Source organism: Saccopteryx leptura, chromosome 5 (genome assembly GCF_036850995.1).
Source record: "Saccopteryx leptura isolate mSacLep1 chromosome 5, mSacLep1_pri_phased_curated, whole genome shotgun sequence".
Taxonomy (NCBI): domain Eukaryota; kingdom Metazoa; phylum Chordata; class Mammalia; order Chiroptera; family Emballonuridae; genus Saccopteryx; species Saccopteryx leptura.
In genome coordinates, this window is record NC_089507.1 from 213,961,500 (window position 1) to 213,980,098 (window position 18,599).

Here is an 18,599-nt window from a genome sequence, read left to right on the forward strand (position 1 = left end):
TGGGGAGAGAAGCCTTTTGTTAGGCCTGTTTCTGCTCTCAAAAATGAAAGAGTTCTTTAAAGGGAGAGGGAAGGGTGGGCAGGTGCCCTCAGCTCTCCACGCTTCTATTTTCTGCTTTTTAAAATAAATATAGAGCCTGACCTGTAGTGGCGCAGTGGATAAAGCATCGACCTGGAAATGCTGAGGTCACCGGTTCAAAACCTTGGGCTTGCCTGGTCAAGGCACATATGGGAGTTGATGCTTTCTGCTCCTCCCTTCTCTCTCTCTCTCTCTCTCTCTCCTCTCTCCTCTCTAAAATGAATAAATAAAGTTAAAAAATTTAGATAAACTTATTAAAAAAAATAAATGTAGATACTTGTCTCATAGATCAGGGTTGTTGCAACGATTTATTGTAGACCCCTCTCTCTAGGCTTCTAAAAATGCCCCTTGGCCACCCTGTCCTTCCTCGGCTCTGTTAGTGTGTGCGTTTTCCTAAAGGCACTGTCAGAACCAGGGAGGGATGAAGAAAACCATTGACTAGTAAGTCCAAAATGAGCTTCCATTTAGTGGCCCTGGGTTAAACAATATTTCAAATGCTTGTTGAATCCTCACAGTAACTTTATTTATTGAAGTATAATGTAAAGTACACATAACTTAAAGGCAGAAAAGCTGGGTGCTTGCCACTAAATATGGGTGGTCTCAGGGAAAGCATAATTATGCTCTGAGCCTCAGTTTCCCATCTGTAAATGGAAGTGGAATTGGGATGGTTAGGAATATGTACAGAGGAGTCCCTGGTTTTCCTCCACCCCGAAACCCTTCAGCTCCATAAAGAATCTGAGACTGACCCTGACACTGACTCGACTTACCCGGGGCCCCCAAGGCACATCCCAAGTGCTGAAGGAATCAGGTCCTCTTCTCATCCTTGGTGGGTTGCCTGCTCTGTTCTCTGCTCAGTGCTGGGTTATTTGAATTCCCTGTGGGTCTGTTAGACGGCGTAATTAAAAATATTTCTTAGACTTCAGTCCATTTGCCCTTTGATCTTAACATGCCTTGGTATTCTTTTATTGGATGCTGGACATCATCATGAGAAATTGTAGAGGCTCTGAATGATGTTTTCTTGTTCCAAAGAACAGGCCTACATGAGTTTTCTGGCCACCCCAGATTTATGCTCTGGGGACACCCTCTCAGAGGATGACCCCCACTACCTACGCTCTCTGCTCTGCCCTCCCCCAGGTGCCTGACCCAAGATGCTGAGGATCTCCGGCCTCTTCCTGCTCCTCTGCGGGCTGCTTGCTCCATCCACTGCTCAGCTGTCCTTGCCCCAGGTCCCCAAAGGTGAGACTGTCCTCTCTTGAGTCGTGCCTGGCCTTGTCAGACCCATAGGTCCCTCCTAGAAATCCAAGCCATGAGCCAATGCCAGTTAGGTTTATATTAGTGTCATGCCCAGCATACAGTTAACACCATTAATCATTAGCTATTCTGATCGTCACTACATAACTGTATTAAAATTCTTCCCACAATCCCCCTCTTTCCTGTCTCTGTGCCCTGCTCCATCTGCTAAGACCCGCCATCCAAGACCCCAGCCCTACCTGGACGGGCCATGCCCGCTTCCCCCACACTCACTCCTCTCCGGCCACCGCGGCCTCCGAAGCACACGAAACACACTGAAGAACCTTTGCAGGCGCTGTTCCCTCTGCTTAAAACAGCCTTCCCCTAACGATCCACAGGGCGCCCTCCCTTCCTCAGGTCTCGGCTAAGACGTCAATTTTGCAGAAAGACCTTCCTCGACCTGAACTAGTGCCCTCCGCCCGCCCTCTGGGTGCTCAGCCTGCCCGTGCTCTTCCCTCCTCCGCAGAGCGCGCCCCTCGGAATGCACCGCTATAGCCGCAGTGCTTAGAACATTGACACTTCTTTCCAGACCCCTTGGCAAACAGCCTCTGCCCCAGAAACTCTCCAGGTGACACCCCATCACCCCACACCCCATCTTCACCCCTAGGGCTCCTGCCTCCTCACCAACCACCAGCCTGCCGGCTCCGTGAGGGCGGAGGGTCCTCCGGTTTCCACCCACGCAGCCCCGCCCCTTGGGCACGGCTCCTGCACATAGGAGACCCCATAAATATCTGCTAAACGACTGTGTCTAGAACCTGGGGCGCCCACGCAGGCCAGGCAGACCTGATGAATGAGAAGTAAACGCGCCACTTGGGGGTCGTGTTCAGAGATCAAGGTCGTGTCCGGAAATTTGGGGCATCTGACCGTCAAATTGGGTTTTGAGGCCCATGTTTCTTTCTCAACTTTAACCCAAGGACCCCCAGGTGCGGACGTTCCCTCAAGCCCGGAGACCCCTAACGTAGGAGGATCATTGAAGGAGTTCCTCGGCAACAAAATAAGCTCCGTGAGGTTGAGTACGACGTTAACAAGCGGACAGAGATATTCGTGAGCGCTCTCTGATCACTCTGCCCCAGGCCCAGGCGGTCCTGGTTCTGTGGGGGTGTTAGAGCTCCCCCACATTGCCTGACACTGCAGAGGCCCTTCCCTAACAGTCCCTCCAGCTCAGATGGCCAGACAGCCACTGGTCGGGAGAAATTCCCATTGGGGGCGGAGGCAGCGGCTGAGCAGCAGGGAAGACAGGGAGGGGCTCAGACTCTTTGTTGGGGAAAGGATGGCTGCCTGTCAGCTGGGTCAGCCCCTCGGGTCTCTTCCCCTCCCTGCGCCTCTGTGAAAGGGAGGAATCCCAGAGGACTGCTGTGAGTAATAAATGAAATAACACGTGTAAAGTGCTGACACAGCTCCCTGCGCTCAGTACGCTCCCAATCAGCTGTAACATGAACAGCAACCTCCACAGAGCTAATGTGGTGATTATAATCGGAGCTCTCTGAACACCAGAACACGGACATCCAAGACTCAAGGGCTGACTCCCACCTTCACCCCGACCGCCACCTCGTCCTTCCCCAACCCGGATCGGCTTAGCTAATGACATCCATATGCTCCGGCCCTAAACCTTGATGTGGACCGTGGCTCCCCTCTTCCTCTCACGCCCACATTCATGCGTCCGGGAAACCCTGTCTGTCCACCTTCAAAACACACCCAGGCCTCAGACAGCTTTCTCCACCGTCTCTGGTCAGAACCACACCACCCCTTCACTGAATGACCCAGAGCCCCCTGCTCCCCTTTAAACCCATTCTTCCTCCACTCTGTTCCACTGGGATTTGTACCTCTTTGAATTTCCAACTATTCTATTGGCTCTCAGAACCAAGCCCAAGGTCCTTACAATTGAACCACAAGCCTCCACGAGATCTGGCTCAACCAACTACCTCTGTCATCTGTTCTCCTACTATTCTCCCCACCCCACTGCCCACCAGCCGCACTGAGCCTGTTCTGTTGTTCAAACATGCCAGCCAAGTTTTAGCCTCAGGGCCTTTGCACTTACTCTGTCTTCTCCTTGGACCCATCTTTCCCTAGCCAGCCTCATGACTTGTACCTTCACTTGCTCCATGACTCTTTCCAAAGTCACTGCCTATGAGAAGCCTTCCCTGACTACCCTGTCTAAAATTCTACTCTTCCTATGTCACTCTTTATCACCCAGTTTTTCACAAACCGACCAGCCTACATCCCATAGGCATCAATTTACTGGGTTTCTCATTTTACACATATACACTATTCCCAAGCATGTGCTGTCTGTGGCTTTAAGTCTTTTACTTATTATTTATTCACTCATTATTCCAGTGTGCTTGATACTGGCCAAAGGGCTAGACATGGTCATTCTAAGGTGCATTAAAACAAATGCTTCCTTTTGCTGTGTTCCCAGTGCTTATCACATAGTAGCTGTGCGACAAATATTGTGGCTACTGAGGGAGTAACGGTCCTTGCATACACTCAGCTTCTGCCTTGCAGGACACCTGCCTTGCACAACGTCTGGTCACCAGCCTCTGGGGCCACAGCCTTCCCTTATATTGTTATCTCTTCATTCAGGCTCCAGGTGAGAAATGTACGCATCGTAGACCTCACCCTTGAGAACTCCCAGGACAGCAAGGACGCCAAGTTAAGGATAGGACCAGAATTTACCGTATCGATGAGGTAAGTAACAGCTACAGGTGTCGTGCATGGCTCTACCCACTTTGGCACAGGTGCACGGGGTACAGGAAGCAACCATAACTCACAGGCACCCGGGGCCATCTCGGCAAGACTCGCTGTGTGGCTGGAGCAGCGCCTACCCTCCCCGGGCCGGGCCGGCGTGACTTTGCGTGCAGAGTCAGGAGTCCGCAGGACACTTGACTGCTTCCAATCTGGGGCCCCTCTAGCAAGAACAGGGGGTGTTCTACAGGTTTTCTTTCCCTGCTTCATTCAGAAAGCCTTGTCTTTCATTTGTTTGAAAATGAGAATTTTGACATCAGCTCTGATTGAGTATGACTTAAGCACAGAATCTGCTCTAGACCCCAACGCTCCGTGGCCCCAATGCTTAGAGATGCTGAGAGATTGCCCACAGGCGTGTTTTGTCTGGTCTGCAGAATGTACACTCAGAGAGGACAGACAGACTTCCTTCAGTTTATCATTGCCTTGACTCTTTCCTCGAAACCAACCCCTGGTCTATTCATTCATTTCCACGTCAAGCCTGAATCTCATGGCAATGGGGTTGGGGACCTCTGCAACAGTACTTTCCATTGTCACAGTCTGTCACTTTTGATAAGCCACCATACTGAGCATCAACTGTCCCCTGAGCCAGACGTAGTAGGTATTAGTCGTATACTCTGAAGGCTGATGTCCCTGGTTTAACCGCTTGATGGATGCATGACTTGGAAAAATCCGTTCCTATTCTCCAATCTTGAGTAACCTCTTTTGAAAAATAAGGAAATTATCTCAACACAATCCTTTGGAGGGTCCTATGCACACACGGGGAACCTTTATTCTAGATGAAAATGGGGGTGCTGTGACCTCTGAGGTTCTGAGCTCTAACTCTTCCCTCCCACAGGATCCCGATGTTTGGGCCCTTCACATTTCTCGTGCGGGCAGAAGTAGAAGTCGATCTGGACTTGGGGACCTCAGAAGACGGCACACCACGACTTAGCTTGAGAAATTGTAGGCTCGTACCCGGGACCCTAGAGATCGTGCCTGAAAATATGTGAGTTCTCTGCCTTCCCCTCTCTCTGGGTCCAGCTGGTTATGATGAAGCCCACTTGAGGCTTTGCCCAATGATGTCACCCACAAAGCAATACTTTTCAAAATTACCCTTTTGTGTATACAGGGATGTGCATCTTAGAAATAGAACTCTAGGGGGTGGGGAGGGGCACAAAGAAAACAAGATAGAAGGTGACAGAGGACAATCTGACTTTGGGTGGTGGGTATGCAACATAATTGAACTACAAGATAACCTGGACTTGTTATCTTTGAATATATGTATCCTGATTTATATTTGTCACCCCATTAAAAAAATAAAATTATTAAAAAAAAAAGAAAGAAATAGAACTCTATGTTCTCTTAAAAATAATTTGCTTGTTGTAAAGATAATAAGCTCACTGACGTGGAAAGAGGTTCACTGAATGGTCATGAGAACAAAGAAAGCAGGCTCGCTTGATGATGGGTTGATACTAGGTTATTTCTGATTTTTTATTTATTTTTATTTTTTTGTTCTTATAAACAATCCTAAATCTTTTGATATAGAGGGTTTTTCGAAAATAGAAATTATTTCATTATTGTAGGTTTCTAAAATTATTTCAAAAGTATTACCAGTTCTGCAACTTTAAACTGTTAAGGTACATAACAATTTTGAGCATTCCAAATCACTTACCGGATACCTCGCCAATGCAACTGAACTCAGTGACGTGATTCTAGCAGGCACCGGTCAGTTGCATCACATGCCCAACCAGTACGAATTGTTCCAATTTTCACACATTTTGTGTAGAAAATTTCACAGATACCATTGTTTTTATTTTTTTTTAACTTTCAGTAGATCAAGAATATCATCTCATCAGTCTTTTTTTTTTTAGTCTGTGAGGTTATCTTCATAGAGTAACTATCTTAAGAGGTTTGCCCTTTTATTAACAAGAGTGTTAGTGCTTTCTCTAAAATTTTTAAATCTTTTTTCCAATCTTCTTTTGTAAGATTTTTTTTAATTTAGGCTGATCTCTACAATTAACTGAATCCAACATCATTGCCAATCTATTTTATACCCTGTCTATCTTATTCATGAATTCTTCAGTTTGCTCTATTCCCTGTTGCTCACTGTTTCAGGAAAGAGCAGGTGTGGAATCCTTCCTGAGCCCTTCCTGGTCTGGTAATGTCCTCTTGTCTTGTACAGACACACTGAGAACCTGGCCAGAGAAGGCATCCTTGACCCACAGTCACCTTCCCCAGGGAAAACTCTGTTGACTATGGCTCTCATATCTACTGATATGTTGAAGAACATGAGTCCTTCCATTGTGGGAAATCTGAGAGCTTAGGCTGGAAGAGATAGATCAACTGAGTTATGTGCAAGCTCTTTATAAAAGAAAGACACAAACTCTTTGCCTGGAACTTAGATTAACTCTGATCTATCAAGGACTGGGGAAGACTTCAGGACCCCAAAGACCACTTTACATGGCTACTTCCTGCTTCTTTCTTATGTCCCCCAACTGAAGAAGGACATGATACTCTCTTTCCATGAAGGCATGGGGGCTGGGAGATAAGTTCTAGCAGAGCATTAGCTCATCAGAGAAATGATCATGTGTGCAGGAAAGAAGGAAGTCAGAGCTGACTAGTGCAGCCTGGATAAAGCCAGCAGGCTGGTCCTGGAAGGATGGTCAAAGCTGAAGAAGTCATTGCAGAAGACAAGCAAAAGAGCACAGAGAGGGGAGGGGGAGCCAGTGATGAGGGTACGGGTGATTTGAACTATAAGGTCAATTTTAGGAGCTATTAAGAGGTAGAGGAGAGCAAAAGGCCAAGGCTGGGTCATAGAGCTCTGTGCAAACAAGGGTTAAAGGCTAAAATCTAAGCTGTTTGGGGTCAACTGAGACAAGGGGCAACGTGAAGGAAGAAGAGCGTGGGTGAAATTAATCTATTCTACAACCTCATCCATTCTGCATCTAGAGACCCCTCGGCACCAAGACCTGTTGCTAAAGAGGTGGAGCGCCACATGGGACACTTCTTCAACAAGAGCTTGGCCGAAAGAGTAAGTATGCCAACCCAGACCATGCACTTCAGTCTCTGAGTCTGGAGTCGGATCTTGTTGTGTTGGATTTTCTTAAACTGAAAGGAGATCTTCCGAGAAGGAATCAGCCTCTGTGAGACTGGACGTCAGCTAAGGAGGCCATCCAAGACTCGATTTCCCTAGCTATAAATAAGTATAAGCAATTATAAAATGAAGAGCTAACATTCACTAAGGCACACAGGCCCGGTGCTAAGCATTTTACATTAATTTGCTTGTCTCCTTCTCCAAACAGTCTCATACTCTAGGTAGTAATACTGTCCCCATTTCCCAGTGTTTCCCCCAGATTTAAGAAGAAGTTCTGCGGGGAGGGTCAGAGGCTTACTCAAGTGAGGAAAATGTCAAATGGCCCAGCTGACATGGGACCCCAGGGCAGTCTGCTCCCCAACCCCCTCTTTCCTGCTTGTTCCCTAGGATGGCCTGGCTTAGAAGAAGGACTTGTCCGGAGGACCCCATGCAGACTTCATGAGCGGAGTCCTGCCCCTGATTTGTGTATTTCCTTGTCTTGCAGATATGTTCCTTCCTTAACACGTGGCTCCAGCACATGAGACCCCGCCTGACTAATGAAATGATGAGTACGTGAGGCCAGAGGGAAGGGGTGAGAGAAAGTTCACACTCCTCCCACCCCTTTACCCTTCCATCCATCGTCATCCCTTCCCTCACCCCGACACTGCTCCTGCTTCCAAAACTCCTTCCTGCCCTGCAGAGGAAGTAGGGTCTGTAACAGCCGCAATCCTAACAAACTCAGCTCCCATTTCTGGGGGGGGGGGGGGGGTGCTGTGCGCCTGCTCAGGCTTAAACCCTCTGCAGCCCTACCACGAGCTAAGTATGTGCGGGTTTCCATTCTCTTCTGGTCCTCAAAGCCTAAAAAGATGAAATATAAACAGAGGCTTCCCTGGGGGGTGTGTGTGTGGAAGAAAAGCTGTCCAAGATGCCCTTGACTCTCCTCTTAAAATGTACGATGCTGCGTTAGGAGGAGAATATTGGTCTGGTGTCAGCCCAGGAAAGCACTGTCTCCTTCAGCCGTCTCTACCGCCCAGGACCCAAAGTTTCTACGTCTGCCAGACCCCCAGCGAGTCGTGCAAGGTGGAATCTCCACAGCTCAGCCCCCAGCAGGAATCTGAGAACCAATAACATTGCCGGGTTAAAAAGACTCTTATTACATTCATTGAATTTTCACTAGTCCAATCACGGGCTGGATGCTAGAGTTTCTAACGTTCCTTTAGATGACTTTTCCAGCAGGCAATTTCCTGGCCTTGGCTGGCATACCTCCATTGACAGGGAGCTCCCTGCTTATAGGGTGGGAAGCTTGAGGCAGGTCATCTGGATGCGTGTTGAAGCTCTCAAAGCTCAGTGCACAGCGTCAGTCCGAGCACATGGGACTGGGTGGCAGGGCCAACACCCCGCTCTGCGCATAACAGCTGTGACTTTAGAGAGGGCTCCTGGTAAACAGAGAATCTGGCTGCTTTAAGACCAACATCCTCCACTCTCTTGTTTTAGGGCGCAAGCTCTTAGGGGATTAACTTCAGGAGGGAGAAGTCGTTCCCGGTTTATGGGTGAGGAAGCTGAGGCTCAGACTGTCAGTGAAATAATTAAAGACAGCTGGTGACAGAAAAGAGCCTTCTACCTCCGGTCTCCAAGCCTCTGACCAGTTCTCTGACCTCACTCTGTCCCCAGATCCAGCAGGGGAAACTCCTTTGCCTCTCTCATCCTCCTTTGCCCCCACGGTCTAAGGTGTCTGTCTTCTGTTCTAGATCATTTGCTGCAGCCGGGCACGTACGTCTAGATATCCTCACAGCACAGGAGCTGCGTTGGTACCAATCAGGTGAGAGACCAGAGACATATTTTCATGCCTTCAGTGATCTTGGGCATTAGAGTCATTGTAAATGTTTCATTCCTCCTTTCATTCATAAAATTCCAGCGAAGCGTCTACAATGTGTTAGACTCTAGGGATACAACCATAAGCAACACAAAGACTCTGCTCCCCTGGAACTCGTATCCTCATTGTGCATACCCACAGTGAACTAGGAGTTAAATGCAGGGTCCACTCCATTCCATAAGGTGATGGAATGATGAAGGTAACAACATAGAAGGACGTGAGAGACAGCTTGACTGGGGTGGCGGAGGAGAAAGGCAAAGGAGCATGTGTAGTGGAGTCCTGAATAATAAGGTAGAAGACATTATCCCATGACCCAGGGAAAGAACATCACAAACGAGCATGTGCAAAAGCCCTGAGGCAGGAGTGAGCTTTCCTTGTGGGTGCAAAGAAAGAAGCGCAGTGTGGCTGGAGGGTGGAAGGACTCCGTTATAAAAAGTAGTTTCATAGGAGAATATCTGGTGAAGAAAGGAAAGGGGTGTCTCTGTAAAAGGAGATGTGATTATTCACTTGGCACGTATTGATTTGAAACTGTATTCTGCACTGAATACAGTCTACTCGAGTCACCCCACCTCAGATCTTTCCAGAAAAAGGGCACACCTGCCACTCTGGTCCCTGCTTCGTTTTCCTTCATGACACATCGTTAGCATCTGACCTCCTACTATGTTATTAGTTATTTCTTCTCCTTCCCCAACTAGAATGCAGACTTCACAAAGGCAAGGACTTTATTCTATTTCCTGATATATCCCAGGTGCCAGGATTACAAAGATGAATCACACCCAGCTCCTGCCTTCAAGAGCACCAGGTCTAGTAAGGGATAGGCAAGTAAATGGGCTATTTTATGTGCAGCAGAATGTCCTGTTTGAGGTTCTATGGACGTAGAGAGGCAAGACTCAGAAGCTCTGCCAGAAGACGTCCTGGAGGGCTTCCAAGTGAAGGAAGGATTTAAAATGGATGTTGAAGAACAATTAAGAGTTCTTTTTGGGGAAATGCATTAAAGGCAGAGGACACAGCATGTGCGAACATACAGAAGTAGGAAAGGACCTGGTGCTCTAGACAACGGGGAGAAGCTCTGTGTGATTGGTCACAGGCATCATGGAGGATGGAGACATGCTTCTCTTAGCAGTAAGGATAAGCTTACTGTGGGCGGTACATGTGACTTCTGAGGACCAGGGTGGATATAATGGACTGAGCCACCAGGAAGGTACAGTCCATGACAGGGAACATGAAACACTCAGTGGCTGACACCATAGTTGAAACTATGTCATTGGGTTAATTAGTTTAGTTATGTATTACTCTAAATTAATGCTATGCAATAAAAAATATAATGAGACACATGTAATTTGGGGATTTTTAGTAATGAAATTTTAACTGAAAAAATACAGATTTATTAATTTTTGTGATATATTTTGCTTACTCAATATAGCCAAAGTATTAGCATGTCAATGTATCATCAATATAAAAGTTATTAAGGAAATTTTTTACATCCTATATCTTGCACCAAGTCTTTGATATCTGGAGTGTATTTTGTACTTACAGCACATTTCCATGTGGACTGGGTGCATTTTAAGTGCTCAATATTCACATGTGGTTGGTGGCGGCCACAGTGGACATGGCAACTCTAGCAAAGCTAACTACGGCTGGTTGCAAAAAACAGCTAATTATGGCTGGTTCCTCGTTCTGTATATTTGCACAGGCTGTGTCCTCTGTCTTAAATGCATTTCCCCACAAAGAACCCTTAATCACTCAACATTTTATATTATGCCCCCCCAATACATGTAGGCTGCCATCTATCAGGGAAGTCTCACAGACATATTTATCCTGCCTAGAAAGTGTTTTATAACTGTGAATGGATTGCCCATATTAAAATAATATGTAATATTAAAATGTCTTTTGATGAACCAGGGCATTTGGCAACATTTTGCAGCCTTGTGCCACGACGTAGGCCAAGGTAAGAGGCAAGGTCCATCTTGGCGAAGGAGAAGGAAACTAAGGAACAGTGAGGAATTGTTCTCCAGGAATAGGGAGTGGAGGGATGTCCAGGGAGAAATACGGTTCAGCACCACGAACAGTGGACAGCGGTACTGGGGCGATTCAGAACTGGGCAGAGGAAAGGCGCTGTGCTCTGCCTTATAACCTCCTTTAAAAGGGTGTATAATGTTGATGAGTATCTTAATTATTTCACACAGGTCCTGCTTGCCGCCTCCTCTCTGAAATGCCCTCCACACTCCAAGCCACCACCTACATAGATTTTCATGTTAATTACTGCCTCTTGGATCCATCCCAAAGATCCCCTTCTTTTCTGGGTATGAGAGTGTTTTTCTGTAAAACCATCTGCTGACTTCATCTTCCCACAATAAAATTTTTGCATCTATTCACAGGGGACTGTCCTGCTTCCATAGCTCCCTGTGGGCAGTGGCACAAAAGCCACAAATGGTGGCGAGTCTGGTAAGGATGACCTAAACTGAAAGAGGGGGGAGGGTGCCTGGGTTAACTTAGCCTCAGAAGTGCCTGAACACTCTGGCCTGGAGTTTTCCTAGAGTGAAGGAGCAAGGTCACGTGTAACCTGCTCCACCAGGTCATAGCACTGGGCATGCACCACAGCTCTCCTGCTTGTTGGGAATGTACACAGGAGACTAGACCTCAGCAGGTCCTGACGTCATGAGCAATTTGTTTGAATAGGTGACGCAGATGTATTTGACCAATGTAAAGAAAACTCACACATTGTTTTTATTTACATGTACACAATGCCCTTGCAATTCCACACTACTCATTCTGACACTCAAACACAGTAGTTTTTAACCAATTTACACTTCGGGTCCAATGAAAATAAGAGAATTATATTGGAGTCAACTAAGGCAGAAATCGCCCTGAGCATAGGTGAAGTCTCTAAGATCATTGGGTCTCTAATCGTCATGCAGCATCAGGGTGGTTAGCTCTTTCACGGACTCGCACACTATTTCTGGCTGTGTGGATGATTAGATAATAGATTTCAGCCTGACCAGGTGGTGGCGCAGTGGGTAGAGCATCGGACTGGGACACAAAAGACCGAAGTTCTAGCCCCAGCACAGGCTCACCAGCTTGAGCGTGGGGTTGCTGGCTTGAGCATGGGATCATAAAGATGACCCCATAGTCACTGGCTTGAGCCCAAGGTCACTGGCTTGAGCAAGGGTTCACTCACTTGGCTACAGCCCTCCGGTCAAGGCACATATGAGAAAGCAATCAATGAACAACTAAGGAGCTGCAATGAAGAATTGATGCTTCTCATCTCTCTTTCTTTCTGCCTGTCTGTCTCTGTTTGTCCATCTCTCTGTCTTTCTTTCTGTTTCTGTCACACACACACACACACACACACACACACACACACACACACACACAGTCCAAGCAAAGCACTTAGACTGCCCCCTGAGCACTCTGCCGAGTTAGCTGGTATGACCATTCTTGTTGGACTTACGTGGTTCTTGTCCACCACATACCAAAGAATTGTCCAGAAGTTTATTCCCGATCCCACCTCCAGAGGTTCTGACTCAATTGCTCAGGAGTGGCCCAGGAATCTGTATTTTTGCAAGCACCACCCACATCCCCCGATATACTGCAGGGCCTCCCAGAACTCCATCTTTCCCTCAGTTCCATTCTTCCAGCACAGGCCACCCCAAACCCAGAAGGGGCGCCTTCTTCAGCCTTTGTCAAACCCAACATTCCGTTCAGAAAGGGACCCCATTCCACCCACATCCTAACCCCATTTTTGTGCCTCTGCCCACAGGGCGCTATGGAAGCAGGACAGTCTACTGTGCAGAGATGCAAAAAATTTATTGTGGGAAGATGAAGTCAGCAGATGGGTTTACAAAAAAACACCCTCACACACAGAAAAGCAGGGGATCTTTGGGATGGATCCAGGAGGCAGCAATTAACATGAAATTTTATGTAGCTGGTGGCTTGGAGTGTGGAGGGCATTTCAGAGAGGAGGCCGGCAAGCAGGACCTGTGTGAAATAATCAAGATACTCGTCAACATTATACACCCTTTTAAAGGAGGTTATAAGGCAGAGCACAGCGCCTTTCCTCGGCCCAGTTCTGAATCGCACCGGTACCGCTGTCCACTGTTCGTGGTGCTGAACTGTATTTCTCCTGGACACCCCTCCACTCCCTATTCCTGGAGAACAATTCCTCACTGTTCCTTAGTTTCCTTCTCCTCCGCCAAGATGGACCTTGCCTCTTACCTTGGTCTACGTCGTGGCACAAGGCTGCAAAATGTTGACAAATGCCCTGGTTCATCAAAAGACATTTTAATATTACATATTATTTTAATATGGGCAATCCATTCACAGTTATAAAACACTTTCTAGGCAGGATAAATGTGTCTGTGGGACTTCCATGACAGATGGCAGCCTAGATGTGGCCATCTGTCCTGAATAGGATGAAGTCCTTGCCTTTGTGAAGATTGCATTCTAGTTGGGGAAGGAGAAGAAATAACTAATTGGGGGGCATGAAGTAAAAAGCTCTAGGTCTTTCAAGGTATTTTGCAACCAGTCATAATTAGCTTTGCTAGAGTTGCTGTGTCCACTGTGGCCGCCACCAACCACATGTGAATATTGAGCACTTAAAATGCACCTAGTCCACATGGAAATGTGCTGTAAGTACAAAATACACTCTAGATATCAAAGACTTGGCGCAAAATGTAGGATGTAAAGGATTTCATTAGTAACTTTTATATTGATGATACATTGTCATGCTAACACTTTGGCTATATTGAGTAAGCAAAATATTTTACTAAAATTAATAAATCTGCATTTTTTCAGTTAAAATTTCATTACTAAAAATCCCCAAATTACGTGTGCTTCATTATATTTTTTATTGTATAACATTAACTAAGAGTAGTACATAACTAAACTAATCAACCCAACAACATAGGTTCAACTATGGTGTCAGCCACTGAGTGTCTCATGTTCCCTGTCATGGAGTGTATCTTCCTGGTGGCTCAGTTCATCATATGCAACTTTTTGCTCAGAAATCACATGTACCTTCCACTGTAAGCTTATCCTTACCCCTAAGAGAAGCATGTCTCCATCCCTCATGATGCCTGTGACCAATCACACAGAGCTTCTCCCCGTTGTCTAGAGCACCAGGTCCTTTCCTACTTCTGTATGTTCACACATGCTGTGTCCTCTGCCTTTAATGCATTTCCCCACAAAGAAACTCTTAATCACTCTTCAATATCTAGTTTAAATCCTTTCTCCACTTGGAGGTCCTCCTGGAAGTCTTCTGGCAGAGCTTCTGAGTCTTGCCTCTCTACATCCATAAAACCTGAAACAGAACATTCTGCTGCACATAAAATTGTCCATTTATTTGCCTATCCCTTACTAGACTGGGTGCTCTTGAGAGCAGGGCCCGGGTGTGGTTCATCTTTGTAATCCTGGCACCTGGGATAAAACAGGGAATAGGATGAAGTCCTTGCCTTTGTGAAGTTTGCATTCTAGTTGGGGAAGGAGAAGAAATAACTAATAATATAGTAGGAGGTCAGATGCTAATGATGTGTCATAAAGGAAAAAACGAAGCAGGCACCAGAGTAGCAGGTGTGCCATTTTCTGGAGAGACCTGAGGTGGGGTCACTGGAGTAGACTGTATTCAGTGCAGAATACAGTTTCAAATCAATACGTGCTAAGTGAATAATCACATATTCTTTTACAGATATCCTCCCCCACATTCCTTTCTTTACCAGATATCCTCCTTATAAAGCTACTTCTTATAACGGAGCCCTTCCACCCTCCAGCCACACTGCGCTTCTTTCTTTGCACCCACAAGGAAAGCTCACTCCTGCCTCCGGGCTTTTGCACATGCTCGTTCTCCTGCCTGTGATGTACTTTCCCAGGGTCTTGGCATGTCTTCTGCCTTATCCTTCAGGACTCCACTGACATGTGCTCCTTTGCCTTTCTCCTCCGCCACCCCAGTCACGCTCTCTCTCACGTCCTCCTACGTTGTTACCTTCATCGTTCCCACAACCTTACAAAATGCAGTTGACCCAGCATTTAACTCCTAGTTCATTGTGAGTATGCACAATGAGGATACGAGTTCCAGGGGAGCAGAGTCTTTGTGTTGCTCATGGTTGTATCCCTAGAGTCTAACACATTGTAGACGCTTCACTGAAATTTTATGAATGAATGGAGGAATGAAACATTTACAATGATCCTAATGCCCAAGATCAGTAAAGGCATGAAAATACATTTCTGGTCTCTCACCTGATTGGTACCATTGTGGTTCCTGTGCTGTGAGGATATCTAGATTATGTATATGGCCGGCTGCAGCAAACGACCTAGAAAACAAGACAGACACCTCAGACTGTGGGGGTGAAGGAGGATGAGAGAGGCAAAGGAGTTTCCCCTGCTGGATCTGGGGACAGAGCAGAGTCAGAAAATAAGTCAGAGGCTTGCAGACCGGACGTGGAGGGCTCTCCATTGTCACCGGAATCTCCGATCATTTCACTGACAGTTCTACGCCTCCGTTTCCTCACCCATGAACCAAGAACAACTTCTCCCTCCTGAAGCTAATCCCCTAAGAGCTTGTGCCTTAAAACGAGACAGTGGAGGAGGTTGGCCCTGTATCAGCCAGAGTCCCTGTTTACCAGGAGCCCTCTCCAGAGTCGCAGCCGTGATGGGCAGAGCGGGGTGTTGGCCCTGCCGCCCAGTCCCATGTGCTCGGACTGACGCTGTGCACCGAGCTTTGAGAGCTTCAACACGCATCCAGATGACCTGCCTCAAGCTTCCCACCCTATAAGCAGGGAGCTCCCTGTCAATGGAGGTATGCCAGCCACGGCCAGGAAATTGCCTGCTGGAAAAGTCATCTAAAGGAATGTTAGAAACTCTAGCATCCAGCCCGTGATTGGACTAGTGAAAATTCAATGAATGAAATAAGAGTCTTTTTAACCCAGCAACGCTATTGGTTCTCAGATTCCTGCTGGGGGCTGAGCTGTGGAGATTCCACCTTGCACGACTCGCTGGGGGTCTGGCAGATGTAGAAACTTTGGGTCCTGGGCGGTAGAGATGGCTGAAGGAGACAGTGCTTTCCTGGGCTGACACCAGACCAATATTCTCCTCCTAACGCAGCATCGTACATTTTAAGAGGAGAGTCAAGGGCATCTTGGACAGCTTTTCTTCCACACACACACCCCCCAGGGAAGCCTCTGTTTATATTTCATCTTTTTAGGCTTTGAGGGCCAGAAGATAGGAAAACGCACATACTTAGCTCATGGTAGGGCTGCAGAGGGTTTATGCCTGAGCAGGTGCACAGGCCCCCCCCCCCCTGAAATGGGAGCTGAGTTTGTTAGGATTGCGGCTGTTACAGACCCTACTTCCTGTGTGGAGCAGGAATGGGTTTTCGGTGCAGAAGCGGTGTCAGGGTGAGGGAAGGGATGACGATGGATGGAAGAGTAAAGGGATGGGGGGAGTGTGAACTTTCTCCCGTCCCTTCCCTCTGACCTCACTTACTAAATATTTCATTAATCAGGCTGTATCTCAGGTGGGAGATCCATGTGGTAAGGAAGGAACATATCTGCAAGACAAGGAAATACACGAGTCAGGGAGAGGACTCCGCTCATGAAGCCTGCACAGCGTCATCCGGACAAGTCCTTCTTCTAAACCAGTCCATCCTAGGGAACAAGCAGGAAAGAGGGGATTGGGGAGCAGACTGCCCTGGGGTCCCATGTCAGCTGTGCCATTTGGCATTTTCGTCACTTGGCTAAGCCTCTGACTCTCCCCCTGGAACTTCTTAAATCTGGGGAAACACTGGGAAATGGGGACAGTATTACTACCTAGAGTATGAGACTGTTTGGAGAAGGAGACAAGCAAATTCACATAAGATGCTTAGCACCACGCCTGTGTGCCTTAGTGAATGTTAGCTGTTAATTTTATAATTGCTTATACTTATTTACAGCTAGGGAAACTGAGTCTCGGATGAACTTGTTAGCTGACGTTCAGTCTCACAGAGGCTGATTCTTTCTTGAAAGATCTCCTTCCAGTTTAATTAAGGAAATTCCACCCACCAAGCTCCGACTCCAGACTCAAAGACTGAAGTGCATAGACTGGGTTGGTATACTTACTTTTATGGCCAAGGCATAGTTGAGGATGTGTCCCATATGGATTTTCAACACTTTAACAGTAGATCTTGGTGTCGAGGGGTCTCTAAAATGAAGAATGAATGAGGTTGTAGAATAGATTAATTTCACCCACGCTCTTCTTCCTTCATGTTGCTTCTTTTCTCAGTTGACCCCAAACTGCTTAGAGTTCACCCTTTATTCTTTGTTTGCACAGAGCTCTATGATCCAGCCACAGCCCCTTGCTCCCATCTACCTCCTCATAGCTCCTTTAAATTGATCTTTCATTCAAATCACCTGTGCCCTCATCACTGGTCCTCCTCCCTCCCCTCTCTGTGCTCTTTTGCTTGTCGTCTGCAATGATTTCTTCAGCTTTGACCATCCTTCCAGGTCCAGCCCACTGGCTTTATCCAGGCTGCTCTAGTCAGCTCTGACTTCCTTCTTTCCTGCACACATGATAATTTCTCTGATGAGCTAATGCTCTGCTAGAACTTATCTCCCTAGACCCATGGTCATGCCTTCATGGAAAGAGAGTATTATGTCCTTCTTCAGTTGAGGGAGACAGAAAGAAACAGGAAGTATCCATGTAAAGTGGTCTTTAGGGTCCTTAAGTCTTCCCGTCCTTGATAGATCAGAGTTAATCTAAGTCCCAGGCAAAGGGTTTGTGTCTTTATTTTATAAAAAGCTTGCATATAACTCAGTTGATCTACTTCTTCCAGCCTAAGGTCTCAGATTTCCCACAATGGAAGGACTCGCGTTCTTCAACATATCAGTAGACATGAGAGCCATAGTCTACAGAGTTTTCCCTGGATCTGTGATGGCAAACCTTTTGATAAAAAGTGCCTATTTTTGCAGTGCTGGTCAACCTGATCCCTCCCACGCACCATTTGGTGGCTCCGCTACTGGAACGCCCTAGTGGGCCGGTGGCACCAGGTTGACCAACACTGCAAAAGTGGGAGGTTTCTATAAAAAGATTCACCATCACGGCCCTAGGGGAAGGTGACTGTGACTCAAGGAAGCTTTCTCTGGCCAGGTTCTCAGTGTGTCTAAACATGACAGGAGGACATTACCAGACCTGGAAGGGATCAGAAAGGATTCCATACCTGCTCTTTCCTGAAACAGTGAGCAACAGGGAGATGGAGCAAAATGAAGAATTCGTGAATAAGAGAGACAGGGTATAAAATAGATTGCCAATGATGTCAGATTCAGTTCATTGTAGAGGTCAGCCTAAATTTTTTTAAAAATCTTACAAAAGAAGATTGTAAGAAAGTTTATAAATTTCAAGGAAAGCACCAACACTCTTGTTAATAATAGGATACTCTTCTGAAGATAGTTACTCTATGGAGATAACATCACAGACTAAAAAAAAAGAATGATGAGAACACATTCTTCTTTATTTTTTTATTTTATTTTTTATTTTTTGTATTTTCTGAAGTTGGAAACGGGGAGGCAGTCTGACAGGCTCCTGTATGCGCCCGACCGG